At 54.0% G+C, this 17226-nt stretch overlaps 1 protein-coding gene across 1 annotated transcript in view; it reads left to right on the forward strand.

Moving 5' to 3' along the window:
* LOC138498512 (zinc finger protein 615-like) overlaps window positions 1-17226 on the forward strand; it is a 1154252-nt gene that overhangs the window by 78388 nt on the left and 1058638 nt on the right. The gene's annotated exons all lie outside the window — the stretch shown is intronic.

A 17226-nucleotide genomic window follows, 5' to 3' on the forward strand; every position in this document is an offset into this window, starting at 1 on the left:
GTCCATCCCCAGGTACTGGATCCAACAGCGATGGCCGTGTCCTGGCCACCTGAATATGGGATTCTCGAGGTCTTACTGGGAGAATACCCTTGGGTTTCTCACACCTGGCAGGTGCGTGGAACAGGTGGAAGCCACTGAAGTACTATTGTGTGGTTAAACATCTTGAAATAGAAGTTGAAGAAACCACTAAAGTGTAGTTTTGTGGATTAATTGTGAAACATCATGACAAATGAATATCACTGAAGCAAGTGTTGTGTGAACTGCTACAGAAGTATTTAATGTTGTCAAACAAGTGTTTGTTCAACTGGTACAGAAATATACTGACACAGACCTAGTTGTTGAACGCTTGTGAATTGTCGGATGAATACATGTTGGAACTTTGTTATAAAGTTGCAACCAAAAGGAGAACTTAAATGGAACTTTGTTATGAGACAGGATTACCTTAACCTTTTTTGGAACTGTTGGTCAACATCCTGCTTGAATTTAGGAAAGTGAAATTCACCCAGATTAGAAGGAATAACATTTGTTATGATGTGAATGTATAGGTTATATTTGTTGCAGTTTAACCGCTAAATATTGCCTTGTTAAGTTACGCACGCTCAAGTGTGAGGGATAGAATCCTTTTGTTAGAGGGTTTCCTTTAGTTTATTTTAGGCAGGGAAATCCTCGTCAGGTTAGGGATAGTGAGGTGTTTATAGAACCATTTGAGTTAATAAATGGCATCTTTTAAAAACCTTCACAAAGTTATCTGCCTCACATTTCTGACCCCTCACGCTCACCTCCAAGTTATCCTCTTACCCTACCTTTCATCTGCTTCAAGCAAACGTTTTTCCCCTCACCCTTAACATGCCTCTGTCCTTCTCTTCCTCCACTCTAGCACTTCACCCCATCATGTCCGCGTCCCGAGCGCAGCTGGCCGTACCGCCTACCTGCACTTCAGTGCCTGGAGACTGCCCTTGGGGGGTAGCGGTGTGTGGTATTGATCAACATAACTTAAAAATGTCCAATGCTGGTTAACCTTAATCTGTGTAAGTATACACATGCATTGTCCCAGTTGACTGCTCCATTTACTCCCATCCACAACCTGGTGAACCCCTCAAGCGCACCCCATTGTAAGAAGCTCACTACTCACCGCCAAATCTGATTTCCCATCTGTTGTATGTTCTTTTGTGATCAAAAGAGCATTGTTCCTCCTCTGTATAAATAAGTAAATAAAATGAATGAAAAAAAAACCTGACCTCGACCCCTCCCCCAACCCACAGAAGTGTCCATAATATCCCCACTGCATTGCTGCAAGCCACCACACCCTTAACATGTGGGTTTTTTCTCTTTCTTTTTGATTTTCTTAAAACAACTAACACTGGCCACTTTGGCTACTGGTTCCTTGTATCCCATGATTGGGGGCTGTAGTTGGCCTGAAACCAGTTCTGATTGGCATATGCAGATGGCTGCCTGGGAAAGTGTGGATTAAGGTAGATTAAGGAGGAGGTATTGCAATAGTTAAGGCTAGAGAGAACCAGTGCCTGTGTAACGTTGAATCTCTGGGGGGAGGTGAGGAAAGGTAGAAGGAAAAGCTGAAAGTGGGACTTCTTGTAAATGTCCTGAGTATGAGGGAGGAAGGAGAGAGAGGAGGTGAAGATTACTCCAGCGTTTCTTGCCTCCGAAGAGGGAGCAAGGTGAGAGCCCAAGGACGAAGGCCAGAGTGAAGGTAAGAAGTCAGGTGCCGGGGTCCCAATAGGGAGGATCTCCATTTTGCTGGCATTGGGGCAGTGTCATTGGAGATACACCAGGCTTAGATGTCTGAGAGTCAGTCTGGGATGATGGAGGGCGCATGGGTGTCTGTAGGAAGTTTGAAGAAGAGTTTTGTGTCATCAGCAAAGCACTGGAATTTTGGGGAGAAGAAGGAGGAAACGAGGTGTGCTCATAGAGCAAGATATATGTTATGGAGCCAAGGCAAAAGAATGGAGCCCTGGGGGACGCCAAAGGTGGAGATGGAAGTATGGGAGGAGAAGGTGCCCTGTATGACTTTGGAAGAGTGATAAGTTAGGAAGGAAGTCAGCCAGTCCCGTGCCTGCAACGAGATACGAAGGGTGTCATGGAGCCTTTTTTATGAGTGGTTCACTGTGTCAAATGCAGAAGAGATATCAAGGAGGATGAGGACAGCAGGGGAGTTGGACACAAGGGATGCAAGGAGTTCTTCACGGGTGTTCTGAAGATCAGTTTATGTGCTTCTGGCTTCTCAGAACCCAGATTGATGGTCGTGGAGACTGCCAACAAGATCAGTGTGGAGGTTAAGTTGTGGCAGGGCCAACTACTCATGCCTTTTCCCCAGGAAAGGGGTGATGGAGATGGGGTGATAGTTGGCTGGTCAGGAAGAGTCTTCTGATGCACAAGAGAGTGCTTGAGGGAGGATGGAAAGGAACCAGTAGCAAAGGAATAGATGACAAAGATCAGCGAGAGAGAAAATCTCCTTTATGGTTCTAGATAAGGGGCAACCTGTTTGAAAGAGACCTTCATGGAATTGACAACTCTGGTGACTTCTTCCGGAGAGACAGAGCTAAAGGAGGAGGGTGAGTGGTTGGGGGAGGCAGGGGGGTTGGTTTGGGTTAGGAGAGTGTGTGACAAGGCTGTTCAGTATGGCATGGGTTTTGAGGTGAAATGAGTGGCAAGTGCATTGCAGAGGGCCTGGGAAGGAGTAGGGGCCGAGGATACTGTGGACTGGTTGGCAAGTTCCCTGCACGTAAAGAGTTCAGCCGCGTGGTTGGACGCGCCAGATACTGTTGCCTGAATGGCGGCCCTTTTCTTGGTACGGATGCAGAGTCTGTAATGCCTTTGGAGCAGGCGGCAGACCAGTTTGTCAGAAGGTGAACCCAAGGTTTGACACTTCCGTTCTGCAGCCCTGCACCTACGTTTCATGTCTGCAAGTTCTGCGTCGTACCAGGTGTTACGCTTGGAGGCAGGTTTCAGGTGGATCCCCCGTGACTGGGGCAAGGATGTCAAGAGTGTTGGTGATGGAAAGATAGAGGTTGCTGGGAGAAGAGTCAGAGGTAGAGTCTGAGTTGGGTGGGCAAGTGGGAGTGGAAGTGGAGGCAGCAGCTGACACTCGTTTCTTCATACAGATTTCTGTGAATGAGGTTGCCAGGGCTTTTGGAGGAGTTGTCATAAGGCCATAGGCACCCTGGTGGGAGAAGAGAAGAGAGTGGTCAGACCAAGATAGAGGTGTGACCAGAGGAGATGAGAGAGGGAGGTCAGAATGGATGATGGTGTCCAATGTGTGTCCGGCAGAGTGGGTTGGACCAGAAGGAAGAATGGAGAGCGATAAAAGGGTGCAGAGGTCAATGAAAAGGGTGGATGCTGTGCAAGTGGTGTCTAATTGGATTTCAAGTCACCCAGGAGTAGCAGGTTGGAGGTGATTGAGAGTAGGGAGGAACAGAAATCAGCCCACTCCGAGAGAAACAGAGATGAATCACCTGGTGGCCAGTAAATGCTGGCAATGGTCTGGAGGGAGAGATGACCAATTTGCATAATAGGCTCTCGAAGGATGAATGGGGCTGAGTGCAAAGGATTGAAGAAGGAATCCATTTAGATTAAGATTAAGATTAAGGCACATGATTAAGGCAATGCCAGCCCGGCGAGGTCGAGGCTTGGAGGTGATATTAAAGCCGTTTGGTAAGAGAGACTCAAAGTAAGTGACAGAGCTGGCATTGAGCCACGTCTCACTGAGTGTGAGTATGTCAAGGTCAGTGTCCTCAGATGTCAGCATAGTGTTTGTTGGCTGAGCGTGATTTGAGAGTCACCAGGTCGAGATGATCGCTGCCTTTGAACGTCTTTTGAGGTGGAGTACTGGGGCGTGGTAATAAAGTAAGAGGTGGCCGAGCTGGGGGGAGAAGCAGGAAAAGGAAGGAAGTTGATGAGGGACGGCAGGATCCGGTCAAAGAGAAGGTTGGCCTGGGAGCCTTGAACCAGGATGGTGCCTGTGAAGTAGACAATGCAGCAGCGAGATGAGAAGAAGCCCTCCAAGAGAACTTCCCACTTTGTGCCGACATTAATGGGAGAGGAAGAGTAAGGGGATTAAGTAGAGATTATATGGGAAGTCCATAGGTCTGGGGATGGGACATAGAAAAGGATGTCAGTGAAGATTTCTCTGGAGGATGCCCTGATATAGGTGTCTGCATTTGGGAGACCAGGATTTGCAGCAAAGATGTCTTTATGTTTTTTTCATCCAGATTTTGTGAGAGAGGGAGTATAGTTGATAGTGAAGCAGTTGGAGTCGATTGGAGAAATGGAGAGTGCCTTCTTGGAGGAAGGAAAGGAGAGGTGGAGAGATAATGAGGTTGGGTGCCGCAGTGCACAGTTGTGACCTCAATGCACAGGCAGCAAGTGGATGGTAAGAGTATCAGCCGCAAAACTGTGCAGGATGTGAGCACACCTAAATTCTATTTTTAAGACACATGCATTGCAGGACAGCATCAGTACAGGAGTGGAAGCAGTGGGAGTGAGAGATTAGGAAGGGAAGACAATGTAGGTGTTTTTGATCATGAAGTAAAGAGAAGTGCCAGCTGAGATAGACCAGTGATGAGAATGTCAGGGGTGGCACAGGCACAGAGTCGAGGAGGGAAAAGGCAGGCAACAGAGCAAACAGTCAGTATTCGCGTAAAAACAGAAAGGGCGGATGCCGAAGTCCAAGTGCGGGAGGATGAAGTACACAGCATCATTGCACATTCTTAGCCTGTAGTATGATACAGGGCCTGCAGAGCACAGGCAGGGGCTTTAAGAGTTGGCCTTTGGAGGGGGGCTGGTATTCGCCTGCTGGTGATGCTGCTTGGCCCTGAGTGTTAGGCCACGGCCAATCACTGGCCCTCAAGGAACAAGGAACAAACCCCCCAAAGCACTCTGGTGGTCAAGTAGTGGTGCCCATGTTGGAGCAATAAAAACAGCAAATGCGACTACTGATGAGGTTTCAACATGCCCAAAATGGAGAAATTGACACTCAGTTTGCAGTTCTATTTAATTCACTCAGATTGCCCATTAAAGTCATTTCAGCTGGTGTCAAATGTCGGCATGTGCGCTGCACAAAACAAATGACCGCCTCAGTGGCATCACTTGAACCCAAAGGCAGTGCCAGAAATCGGACATGCTGAACCGACCTGAGAATGTTCATCCCAGGACGCAAGCACCCTGGTTCATTCTCACCTGTGTGGGATGCTGAAATGTCCTGTACTGCCTTCGAGCCTGAGCGACACCGGTGAGCACTCCACTTGGTCTTTCCTCTGTGTCTGCTACATCTCCCCTGTGACTCTACAAGCAAGTTTTCAATAATCTTTCTTCCCGGGGTCTCGTCTCCACAACCCCACCATTAGAAGCCCCCTTCTGTGCCAGAGAATGACTGCAGCTGTTCTGGATTTCCACTCCTGTGGCCGGGACCCTGTATACCTCAATGTTCAAAAATACATCTTCTAAGTGCCTGGGATCCATCCTGCACCAGTGTCTCTTTTCTGAAGCCTAAGGAAGTCCCAAAACAACGTGCATAGCAACAGCCCATGGGAAACACCATCCCCAGAACTGCTTTCTCAGTCACAGTGCATTGCTATACTGACTCTCTGGCTTTAGTGGCAAGCATTTACTTTGCATGTTTCTTAACTCTTGGATTCTCATTTCCGATCAATGGGTTCCTATGGCTTGAGCGGTCAAAACATCTCCTCCCACCCCTGCTCACTGGTACTCCAGAAAAGCTCTTTTGAAACAATTTTGCTAAAGGTAGTCCTGTCTTGCCAAAGACTGTCCCTATTAGCACAGGTGAGCTCCCTTGTCTACCCTTAGAACTGCTGACCTTGGTAGGCCTTTGTTTTACCTATTACCACATTTTTCCTTCCACGAAAGAGACTTTTCTCAAATGCTCTCCGTGAATGTATTCATGTGCCTGATACATTGTGGCACTTTCTTTTTTAAGTTTACTTACCTGTAAGTGTGGTGTGTTTTTAGGTAAAGATTATCAGGATAATTCATAGAATTTCGCAGAAAAGTGTCGCAAGCGGCTGGCGCAGAGTGTCCGCGTGCGATTGTGTGCGCCAGGCACGTGCACTAAAACCGATTTCCGCGCACAGCGTATTCATGGATTTCATGCTCCCAAACCAGCCGTGGCGCAGAGTATCGCAGCGAGCCTGCAGCAGCGCCAGTAACGCCCCCAAGAACGCCCTCGCGCAAGGAAAAGCCATCAACATCGCTAAATCATCGCAAAGGGCTGCGCTAACCCTGGACCAGTTTAGAGGGCTGCCAAACAAGGAACGCAAAGCGGGCAACCTTCATATCAGGAGTACGCGGGAAGTTTTACACGCGATTAGCCAGGGTACGTGTATTACAGGGGTACGCGGGAAGTTCAACACGCGATTGTCCAGGGAATGTGTATTACAGGGGTACGCGTGAAGTCTTACATGCGATTAGCCAGGGCACGTGTAATACAGGGGTACGCGGGAATTATCACACGCGATTTGGCAGGGTACGTGAATTACAGGGGTGCGTGGGAATTATCACACGCCATTTTGCTGGGTACGTGTATTACAGGGGTGCGTGGGAATTATCACACGCGATTAGGCTGGGTGGGTCCTCACAGGTGTTCCCTGTACACCCTCCACGGCCCCTGCAGGCAGCCCACAAAACAGGGGACTACCCTGCACACCTGCTCATGTCCCCCTGCACCCCCACCCCCCAGCCACCAGGGGCACCCACCACCAGGCCCCCACCCATGTCTCCTACCACCCCCACCCCCCAGCGCTGTGGGGCACCTGCCAGCAGGCCCCCACCCATGTCCAACCCATGTCTCCCACCACCCCCACCCCCCAGCCACCAGGGGCACCCTCCACCAGGCCCCCACTCATGCCCAACTCATGTCTCCCACCACCCCCACCCACCAGCCACCAGGGGCACCCACCACCAGGCCCCCACCCATGTCTCCTACCACCCCCACCCCCCAGCGCTGTGGGGCACCTGCCAGCAGGCCCCCACCCATGTCCAACCCATGTCTCCCACCACCCCCACGCCCCAGCCACCAGGGGCACCCTCCACCAGGCCCCCACTCATGCCCAACTCATGCCTCCCACCACCCCCACCCACCAGCCACCAGGGGCACCCACCACCAGGCCCCCACCCATGTCTCCTACCACCACCACCCCCCAGCGCTGTGGGGCACCTGCCAGCAGGCCCCCACCCATGTCTCCCACCATCCCCACCCCCCAGCAGTGTAGGGGCAGCCTCCACCAGGCCCCCACTCATGTCACCCACCACCCCCACCCCCCAGCCACCAGGGGCAGCCTCCACCAGGCCCCCACTCATGCCCAACTCATGTCTCCCACCACCCCCACCCCCCCAGCCACCAGGGGCAGCCTCCACCAGGCTCCCACCCATGTCTCCCACCACCCCCACCCACCAGCAGTGCAGGGGCAGCCTCTACCAGGCCCCCACCCATGTCTCCCACCACCCCCACCCCCCAGCCACCAGGGGCACCCTCCACCAGGCCCCCACCCATGTCTCCCACCACCCCCACCCACCAGCAGTGCAGGGGCAGCCTCCACCAGGCCCCCACCCATGTCCCCCACCACCCCCACCCCCCAGCCACCAGGGGCAGCCTCCACCAGGCCCCCACCCATGTCTCCCACCACCCCCACCCCCCAGCCACCAGGGGCAGCCTCCACCAGGCCCCCACTCATGCCCAACTCATGTCTCCCACCACCCCCACCCCTCAGCAGTGCAGGGGCAGCCTCCACCAGGCCCCCACCCATGTCTCCCACCACCCCCAGCCCCCAGCCACCAGGGGCATCCTCCACCAGGCCCCCACCCATGTCTCCTACCACCCCCACCCCCCAGCACTGTGGGGCACCTGCCAGCAGGCCCCCACCCATGTCCAACCCATGTCTCCCACCACCCCCACCCCCCCAGCAGTGCAGGGGCATCCTCCACCAGGCCCCCACCCATGTCTCCCACCACCCCCAGCCACCAGGGGCACCCTCCACCAGGCCCCCACCCATGTCACCCACCACCCCCACCCCCCAGCACTGTGGGGCACCTGCCAGCAGGCCCCCACCCATGTCCAACCCATGTCTCCCACCACCCCCACCCCCCAGCACTGTGGGGCACCCTCCACCAGGCCCCCACCCATGTCACCCACCACCCCCACCCCCCAGCCACCAGGGGCACCCTCCACCAGGCCCCCACCCATGTCTCCCACCACCCCCACCCCCCAGCAGTGCAGGGGCACCCTCCACCAAACACCCCACCAACCTGGATGACTCCGTGCCATCTTCCCCCGTTGGGCCCTGTGGGGTCCCAGCTGCCCCTTCTGCTGCTGAGGAGTCCAACTCCGACCTCCGCCTCTTGGACCTCCCCTCGCCAGCTGCGGCCTGGGACGCCGCACCAGACTCCTCACTCCCCGACGAGATCACAACTTGGGAGGGGATCCGGGCCTTGCGTCTTCGGCTGGTGGTGCGACCCCTGCCGCTGTGCTCCACAGCACCTTCTCCGCCCTCTTCATCAGTTGACGCTGCAGACAGGGAGAAAGAAAACACAGGCATCAGGGCACTCTAAAATGGACTCATACACACATGACAGTTATACATGAGTGGCATTGGTAAACCTCACACATGGCATCACAATCCCCGACAAACATTTCATTTCAACTTGCACACATGAGCCATACCACAGCCATAATGCAACAGCCAGCACCATCCATTCACATACAACAGCATGGGCAACCAAAGGTCATCCACACATCACATGCAACATAGGGAGTACACTACACATGCACACACAACACCAAACCTGCATGCATGTGTACACCTCCGCCAACTGTCGCAGTGTCTCGATCGACATCCATGTCACACCTGACAATCATTCCTCCACATCCTGTGCCATCCAAGCCCACACACACAAGCACCATCCATGTGTCACACGAGACCCCTCGCATGTGTCACCCTCACAGCCCTGTACAACCCCCCTACTTGGCCACATAAAAATACATGTTCAACCTGCACACTCCTGGCACACCACCACACGCACAGCTTACAATCAGTATGCATGTACACTTACCGCTCGACTCCAGACGAGTCTGCTTCTCAAGGACCTGGATGTGGAGCGCTGGGGATATGCGTTCCAGGACACTCATCTAATCTTCTGACAAGTGGCCCCGCCCACCCCTTAGCATCTGCTGCCATCATGAGGCGCCGGGCCTTGTTGAGGGTCCTGGACCTGAAGTCCTCCCAGCGCTTCCTGACACGTTCGTAGTCGCGGACTGCCACCTCCTCCGCGTTGATGGCAGTCACGATGTCCATCCAGATCCGAGTCCGTCCTTCCTTGTCGGCGCGCAACCTTCCGAAGAGGGCATCATACTGCCCCAGGACATGCTCCACCAGGACACCAACTTCCCTGGCACTGAAGCTGGTGCCCCTCTGCCTCCTTGGCCGGGGGTTGCCACTGGTGCCAGATGTTGTAGTGCCCGACATGGCAACCCCAGAGGCAGGAGTGGGTGGGCAACTGGGTCCTGGGGCTGGGCTGTGGGGCGACGGAAAAGCAGTCGGGAGCCTTTGGTTCCAGCAGGGGTGGTCACAGCAACAGCACCCCTGGCTGATGTGCAGGCAGCAAATGGCAGGGCACGTGGGCAGCAGGCAGTCAGGCAGCAGCAGATGGCAGGTGGGAGCGTGCTCAGGGCTCTGGGTGGCAGTAATTTGGCCTCCTGGGCAGGAGCGTGGTCTTTCGTGTGTGAACGCATGGACAGCTTGATACGGAGTGATTTTGCACGTGAAAATCCCACACGTCTGCGTGTAAATCGATGAAAGGCCCTTAGCGCGTAAACGCGTCACTAGCGTATGCGCGTCTATGAAGTCACGTGCACGCGTAGGAAAAAGTTGCGTGACACGTCCGAGTGTCAAAGCGTGTTATTGGTGGAAATAGCCCTACACGCAGAAGTGACAAAGCGTGTAATTGGTGGGAATGGGCCTAGCACGTACACGCCGCGTAAGTGACGCTGTACGTGTGGGCCTGCATATAAGGTACGTGTAGAACACCAATTCCTTGTACGTGCTTTTCGTGGAGAGCGAGTGGGTGAATTCTGTACTTCTTGTCGTTTCACACGCGATTTACTTCACAGCGTTTCAAGTTCGTACTCCCTGTTACCTCTGACAGCTTTTTCTATTTTTTCTCTTGTACTGGTTTACCTGGGCCTGTTCCCTCAAACAGTGTTCCCTTCTACTGTTGTCCTGTCTCCTCAGACAGCGTACATATCTTCTTTTGGCGGGGGTGTTGCCAACCAAACGCGCTAATTTTTCACGCTCTTTTACCTGGCAGACGGTGAGTCACGCACGTATCTAACATCTGTGCTTGCCCCGTGTGTAGCCTACCCCTTCAGAGGTCATTCTAGGCTGCGTGTGACACGCATACGTTCATTCTTGTGTTACTGGGTGCCACAGCGTAGTGCAGGTTTTTCTTTCTGCACACGTGGTCTAGGAGGGGTTGCGTGCACGTCATCTCCCTTTTTTGGGCCTCCTGTGCGTTGCGTGACCCGTCATCTTTCCCCAGGGGTTACATTCAGCCTTGCTAGAGCACTAGGGTACAATTACCATCTGGTACCCAACCCCTTTGACCCCCAATTGCCCAGGACAATAGTCTACAGCCACTCCCATACGCACATTAATATCAGTGCCATGGCTGGGAGGCGAGGATTCCGTAAGGGTGGCAAAGGTGGAAGAGCCACAAGTGGTGGCCGTGGTGGATCCGGTAGGAGACGTGGTCGTAACTTGCATGGTGAGCCTGTCCCCCCATGTGTGGAGGACCAGTCAAGGGCACCCATAATCCCCCCCCGTTGAGGCTGATGTGGCTGACACCATCCATGCTCAGCCCTTGTTGGACCAGCCCATTGTGGCACCAGACCTGGCTGACTCCATGGCTGACTTCCAGGTCAGCAGGGCTACGACACGTGCGCTGGTGCACGTTGATGCCATCATGCCACGTGGATCTGGGGCAGCAAGGTCATCTGCTGCCCCAAGTAGGCAGGGCGGAGAGGCTGCAGGGGCAGCTGCGGCTCCATCCACCCCAGCTCTCACACACCCAGCCAGGACAGTGTCGGTCCTAGTCCATCCTGCTGACATTCCCCCTGACACCATTACACTTGAGCCAATGCCTGCACCAACTCCCATGCTGAGTGTGCAATCCCACACACCTGATACAGAGCCCACCAGGGCTCCTGCCCCTAGTGTCCAGAGCGGCGCAGGACACTAAGGATCACCACCACCTTCCAAGTGGAAGAGGAAGAGTGCTCGTCCGGCACAGGCTGATGCCCCAGACACGGCTACACAGTCCGGCCCGTCGAGGAAGCCCAGCTTCACGGATGACGAACTGAATGCACTTGTCGAGTATGTGTCCGGACATGATAACGAGATGGTCATTGTTGCAGGATCCAAGACCACACCTGCACAACGCCAGGCACACTGGCAGACCGTTGCGGACATCGTAAGTGCCCTTGGAATCGTGAGGCCACAGCCAATGATTGCTATAAGCGCTGGAATGACCTAAAGCGCAGGTCAAAGAAGAAGCTGGCCTCAAGTCATGCCGCAACTCTAGTGACTGGAGGTGGGTCTCCAGTAGTAGACATGGAACTCACTCCACATGAGTCAGTTGCTGGGACCTACGTCACGGAGGAACAGATCCAAGGCGTGGGAGATCTGCCTGATTACGAGGCATTGTCCGGTGAGTGCACATACATGTGTGTGTCATCTATGTGCATGGTGTGTGTGTGAGGGCTTCTGTTTGTGTGCCAGGTGAGAGTGTGTGCGCCTGAGTCGTATGGGTCAGCCATGTGCTTCATGCAATACATCCTGCGCAGCTGCATTTGGCCATTGCAGTATCCCTTCTGCCAACAGTAGACATCTAGCCCAACAGCACGCCAGTTGCCCTTGAAGTGTCACCTTGCCACAACATTGTTGCTTATTTTTCTCTGTTCATTCAGACAGATTGTTTGCATTCCACCACTTATACCAGGCATTTCTCAGTCCTCTAGTCACATGTCTGGCATGGCTATGGTAAAGTGGAGTGACTTTGTTACCTGGATATCATATGTTCACACATGTCCCTGTGCAATTGGACCATTTAGGACTGCCAGCTCCAGGTGAAAATCAGACCTGTTTGATTTAGAAAAGCTATTACATGCGGGAACTGGACTGAATGAATAAGTGCTGCCCTCCTCTCCATCTTGCCTCAATAGCAATGGTACATGCCATCTGTGTGATGGCATGTGTGTGTCACCTGGCAATCACAGGCCAATGTGTGATGCCACTGCCAGGCAGCATGCAGGAAATGTGTTCATCTTCCATCTTTGTGTCATCAGTGTGTGCCATTTGCCTGCCCTTCATACGCAGTGAGGGTGCATGCATGGGAGGGTCTTAGTCATGTGGGACATGTGTCAATCAAGTACTGGTTCTCTTGCTTCTCAGCCCTCATTGTGTGCCATGGTGCTAATGCCTGTTTCCATTTCTTTGTTATTATGTCTTTGCAGGGGAAGACGCACCTGATACTGCTGGGGTTGTGGAGATGGTGCAGAGCCAGGAGGGGTCCGAGGGCCGACCAACCACCAGTGAGGCACGTGGTGTGCTGGTGGGTGAGAACCCACAAGTGCTGCAGGTCGTGCTCTCAAGGGGTGTCTCTGGCTGCACCTCCCCCGAGCTGTACTCAGCTGTTGATTCGGATGATGAGACCTACGTGCCGTCGCAGGTGAGTGTTCCAGGGAGGGATTCTGTTCTGTCCCACCCACCTGCACCAGGGTCAGAACCCTCAATGGGGATGTCAGTGTTGGCAGCTAGGCCTTTGGTGGTTACGGATGCAGGGTCACACTCCGCGACATCTGATCCTGTTCCTGGGCCAGCAGATCAGAGGGGGAATGCAGTCCTGCAGCCTCAGGCAGTGCCGGCACAGCAAGGCGCAGTCCGCCTTGCCCCAGACAGGTGTGGTGCCCGCCGACGTGGTGGCCGTACGCCACCTGGCAATACCGCATGGGAGCAATCCATTTACGGTATGGCTACCCAACAGGCAGCATCATCCGAGATGATGGCTCAGGCCATGGATAGGGTGGCCACTTCCATTGTCCCCCCTGAAAGGCTGATGGAGCGACTAGAGCAGGCAACCGACTCCATCTGCCAGTCACACAGGGAGGACATGTTGGCGTCCAACAGCGACAGGCGGGCGGGACTGGCGACTCTGCAGGAGGCCATCTCCATAGAGTCCCAGGGCCACAGGGAAGCCCTGAGGCAGGAGCTCCATCAACTCAGGACGACTCTTGTTGAGCTTGAGGCTTCAACACACCAAAGGACAGAACAGCAGCTGGAGCGTCTCACCCGTACGCTCTCAGCTGAGATGCAAGCAACGAGGGCGGAGGTCCGGGCATCCCGTGAGTTGTTGCATGGGGACCTCCGCACCCTCATCCTCCAGAACGAGACCTACCACACCCGCATGCTGCAGCCATGGAAGAACAGAGTAGGGCCTTGCGTGGGCTGCCTCCCATAGTGCAACCACCTCCGGATGCAGCTGCACAGGGTGATAATAGCGACAGCAGTGATACTCCCACAATAGGGTAGCCGTGTGGGCCATGAGCCCATGGAGGTGTTTTTTTTCCCAGGATCCACACAGGTGGGTTTTGGTGTGCACCCTGTCCTCAGACCTCCTGGGTGGCCTCCTCAACCCCCCCGGGCCCATTAATGGCCATTTTTGAATTTTTTTTATTTTTATTTTTATTTTATTTTTTATTTTTATATTTTTCCCAATTTTTTTGGGATAATTTGTTGGCTTCCGTGGTTCCTGTGGGCATACGCTGCATTGTGGCTGGGCACATGCAGGCTTGTCATGTATTTGGTTCAGATGCCTGGGTTTGAGTCACACACTCCCCTCCTACTTCCCGTTTCCATGGGCTTGCAAAGGGTGTGCCCAAGTGACATTGAAGTACATGGTGATATTGGACTCCCACTACATGTGTGGGTAGTCTAGTCAATACTGTGTATACATTCCTAGTGCATATTGCTGTTCTGTTGTACACTGCATGTTGCATTGATGTGTAACTCATCATCTGTGTCTGCCTCCCAATTTGCAGGTAACTTCCTCAAGTCTACACAAGGCCCTCTAGTCTGGAGATGGGGTCCTTGTTGGCAGCAGTGCACCTACAACTCTACATGGCGCCAACACTGTACAGTTGGAAGTGGTGGGAGTGCAGCTATTTCCAGGTGGTGAGATTACTGATTTATTACATTAGTGAAGTCATGTTAATGGTAGTAACTGCTCAAGTTTGTTGTTGGTCCTGAATTACAGTGAGCATTTCAGGTGTAGCAAGTTTCAATTGGGGACACTGTACATCGTGACACTTGTCATGTTGTGGGGATTACTTTGTTTACCTGCACATAGCAAGACATGGCACGGTGTGTTTTGTGGTGGTGCTGGGGATGGGTTGGGTGACATGGCACTGTCCTCTTGTTGCATTTAGCAAGTGGGTATTCATTTTAGCAGCTTGAATGTGTTTCTTCACAAAACTGCATTGGTGGTGTGTGTGGGTAGGGATGCACACATTGTAACACTTCCAGGTGAACAATCTCATGCTGATATGCTTTTCACGGTTGAATCTCCAGACATTCAGGATCAGTGTCAGGTTGAGTCATCATTGATTGTCAGATGGAATGTGCCAGGCCAGTGTGCACTCCACAGGGGTGTGATCATTATGTGAAGTAATTAGCCACTAGCTGTGTACGGGCTGCCTCCCCCCGTGCCCTTTCCCCTCCCATGCGCAGTGGCTGTGCATGTGGTTGGGGATGTGGGGCCACCACCATGTCCACGGCCAGGCCCCGGCGTGTTGCAACGTTGTGCAGGACACATGCTGCCACTATGATCCTGCACACTACTGGGGGAGCGTATAACAGCTGCCCGCCAGAACGGTCAAGGGAGCGAAAGCGTGACTTTAGCACTCCGAATGTGCGCTCCACTATGCCCCGGGTCGTAATGTGGGCTGTGTTATATCTTACCTCGGGTGGCGTGGTGGGGTTCCGAATTGGCGTCATCACGTTGGGGCTGAGAGGGTAGGCACTGTCCCCTGTGGAGGTGGTGATTGGTATCATTGGTGGGGTTGTGACCTTGCTCAGTATCCAACATGCATGCATGTGCAGTGGCATACATACTCACCAAGCAGCCATGTATCGCCATGCCGCCCAGCTTCTAGGTCCCGGCTTAGGGTGGACATTCGGTAAATGAAGCTGTCGTGGGCGGACCCTGGATAGTTGGCATATACTGAGGTGATGATTCCCTTGGCATTACATGCTACCTGCACGTTGATGGAATGCCAGTGCTTGCGGTTCCTATAGATGTGCTCAGATGCCCTGGGGGGACGTAGAGCCACATGGGTGCAGTCGATGGCACCTAGCACTTTGGGGAATCGTGCCACACCGTAAAAATCCAGGGCGGCAGCATGCCTTTCTGCAGGTGTTCTGGGCAGGTATATGTGCCTGCGGACTGATGGGCGTGCAGTGATGATGTTCAAGACCTGGTGTAGGCAGCGTGACTGGGTGGCCTGTGACACCCCACCCACTATGGCACTTGTCCGCTGAAATGATCCAGTGGCTAAGAAGTGCAGTACATTGAGGACCTTCTCCAGGGGGCTGAGTGCTTGGGAGCACAGGGTGGGTGATGTGAGGTCATCCTCCCACTCACTCACCAGGTCCAGTATTATGTGTGGTGGAAACCTGTACCTCCCATACACCTGGTCATCAGGCATCCCGAAAAGGCTGGTTCTGGGTGTGAATATTCTGGCCCTGACTATCCTCCTCCTCCTCCTTTGGTAGCCCACTGCCACTGCTGCTAGGAACGGTATGTTCATCCTGGCGTCTGAGCTTGTTATTGTTAAAGTGCGCAAATTTATGCTTTGCGAGTGTTCTAGGTGAGCGTGTGACCCGCGCACCCCTGGAATCCAGTTCCCAGTCCAATAGCGTGTGGAAATTCCCACGCACCACGGGATACAGGTGCGCTGACGTACTAGCGTGTGTAAGTGCCCGCGCACCCCTGAAATACACGTACATAGGCCAATCGCGTGTACGCGCACTTTTGTCCAATTACACGCGATGACACTCTGACGTGCAGTATTTCCATGTGTGCTCCGTCATCACGTGCTGAGTGGGGAACACCCGTGCGGGTCACGTCACAGACGCGCTTACGCGCTGAGGGACTCTGGTCCAATAGAATCGCGTATGCGTGCTGACGCGCTTACGCGCTAAGGGCCTTTCCTCGGATTTCACGCTGACGTGCAGGATTTTCACGTGCCAAATCACTCCGTATCAAGCTGGCCACGCGAAAACACACGGAAGACCACGCTCCTGCCCAGAAGGCCGAGTTACTGCCCCCCAGTGCCCCGAGCAGCCTCCCACGTGCCATCTGCTGCTGCCTGCCTGCCTGCCTGCCTGCTGCCACCGTGCCCTGCCATTTGGTGCCTGCACATCAGCCATCTGCAGGGGTCCAGTTGCTGTGTCCACCCCTGCTGGAACTGAAGACTCCCGACTGGGATTACATCGCTCCACAGCCCAGCCCCAGGACACAGTTGCCCACCCACACCTGCCTCTGGGGTTGCCATGTCGGGCACTTCCACATCTGGCACCAGTGGCAACCCCAGGCCAGAGGGGCAGAGGGGCACCAGCTTCACTGCCACCGAAGTTGGTGTCCCGGTGGAGCATGTCCTGGGGCAGTATGATGCCCTCTTTGGATCGTCCCGCGCCAGCAAGGAAGGATGGGAGAGGATCTGGGCTGACTGTGTGGTTGCCATCAACGCGGATGGGGTGGCAACCCGCAACGTCCAGAAGATCAAGAAGCGCTGGGAGGACTTGAGGTCCAGGACCCTTGTGAAGGCCCGGCGCCTCGTGGAGGGGGGCCGGGGCCGCATGAGTTCCATCCAGATGAGGGTCCTGGAACGCGTACGCCCAGCGCTCCACGCCCAGATCCTTGAGAGGGAGGCCCGTCTGGAGTTGAGCGGTAAGTGTCCAAGCATTACTGTGTGAGACAGGGCATGTTGCGGTGTGCTGGTTCTATGATACTTGCCTGTATGTGTGCCATAGGCCATGTATGCATGTATGTGTGCAGGGACATCATAGTAATGCATGTGCGACCAGTGATGTGTGACCCACATGGTTGTTGCATGTGTTCAAATGCCGCATGGGGAGCCCTATACAG

Source organism: Ambystoma mexicanum, chromosome 5q (genome assembly GCF_040938575.1).
Source record: "Ambystoma mexicanum isolate Mex_15411 chromosome 5q, UKY_AmexF1_1, whole genome shotgun sequence".
In the NCBI taxonomy this organism is placed as follows: domain Eukaryota; kingdom Metazoa; phylum Chordata; class Amphibia; order Caudata; family Ambystomatidae; genus Ambystoma; species Ambystoma mexicanum.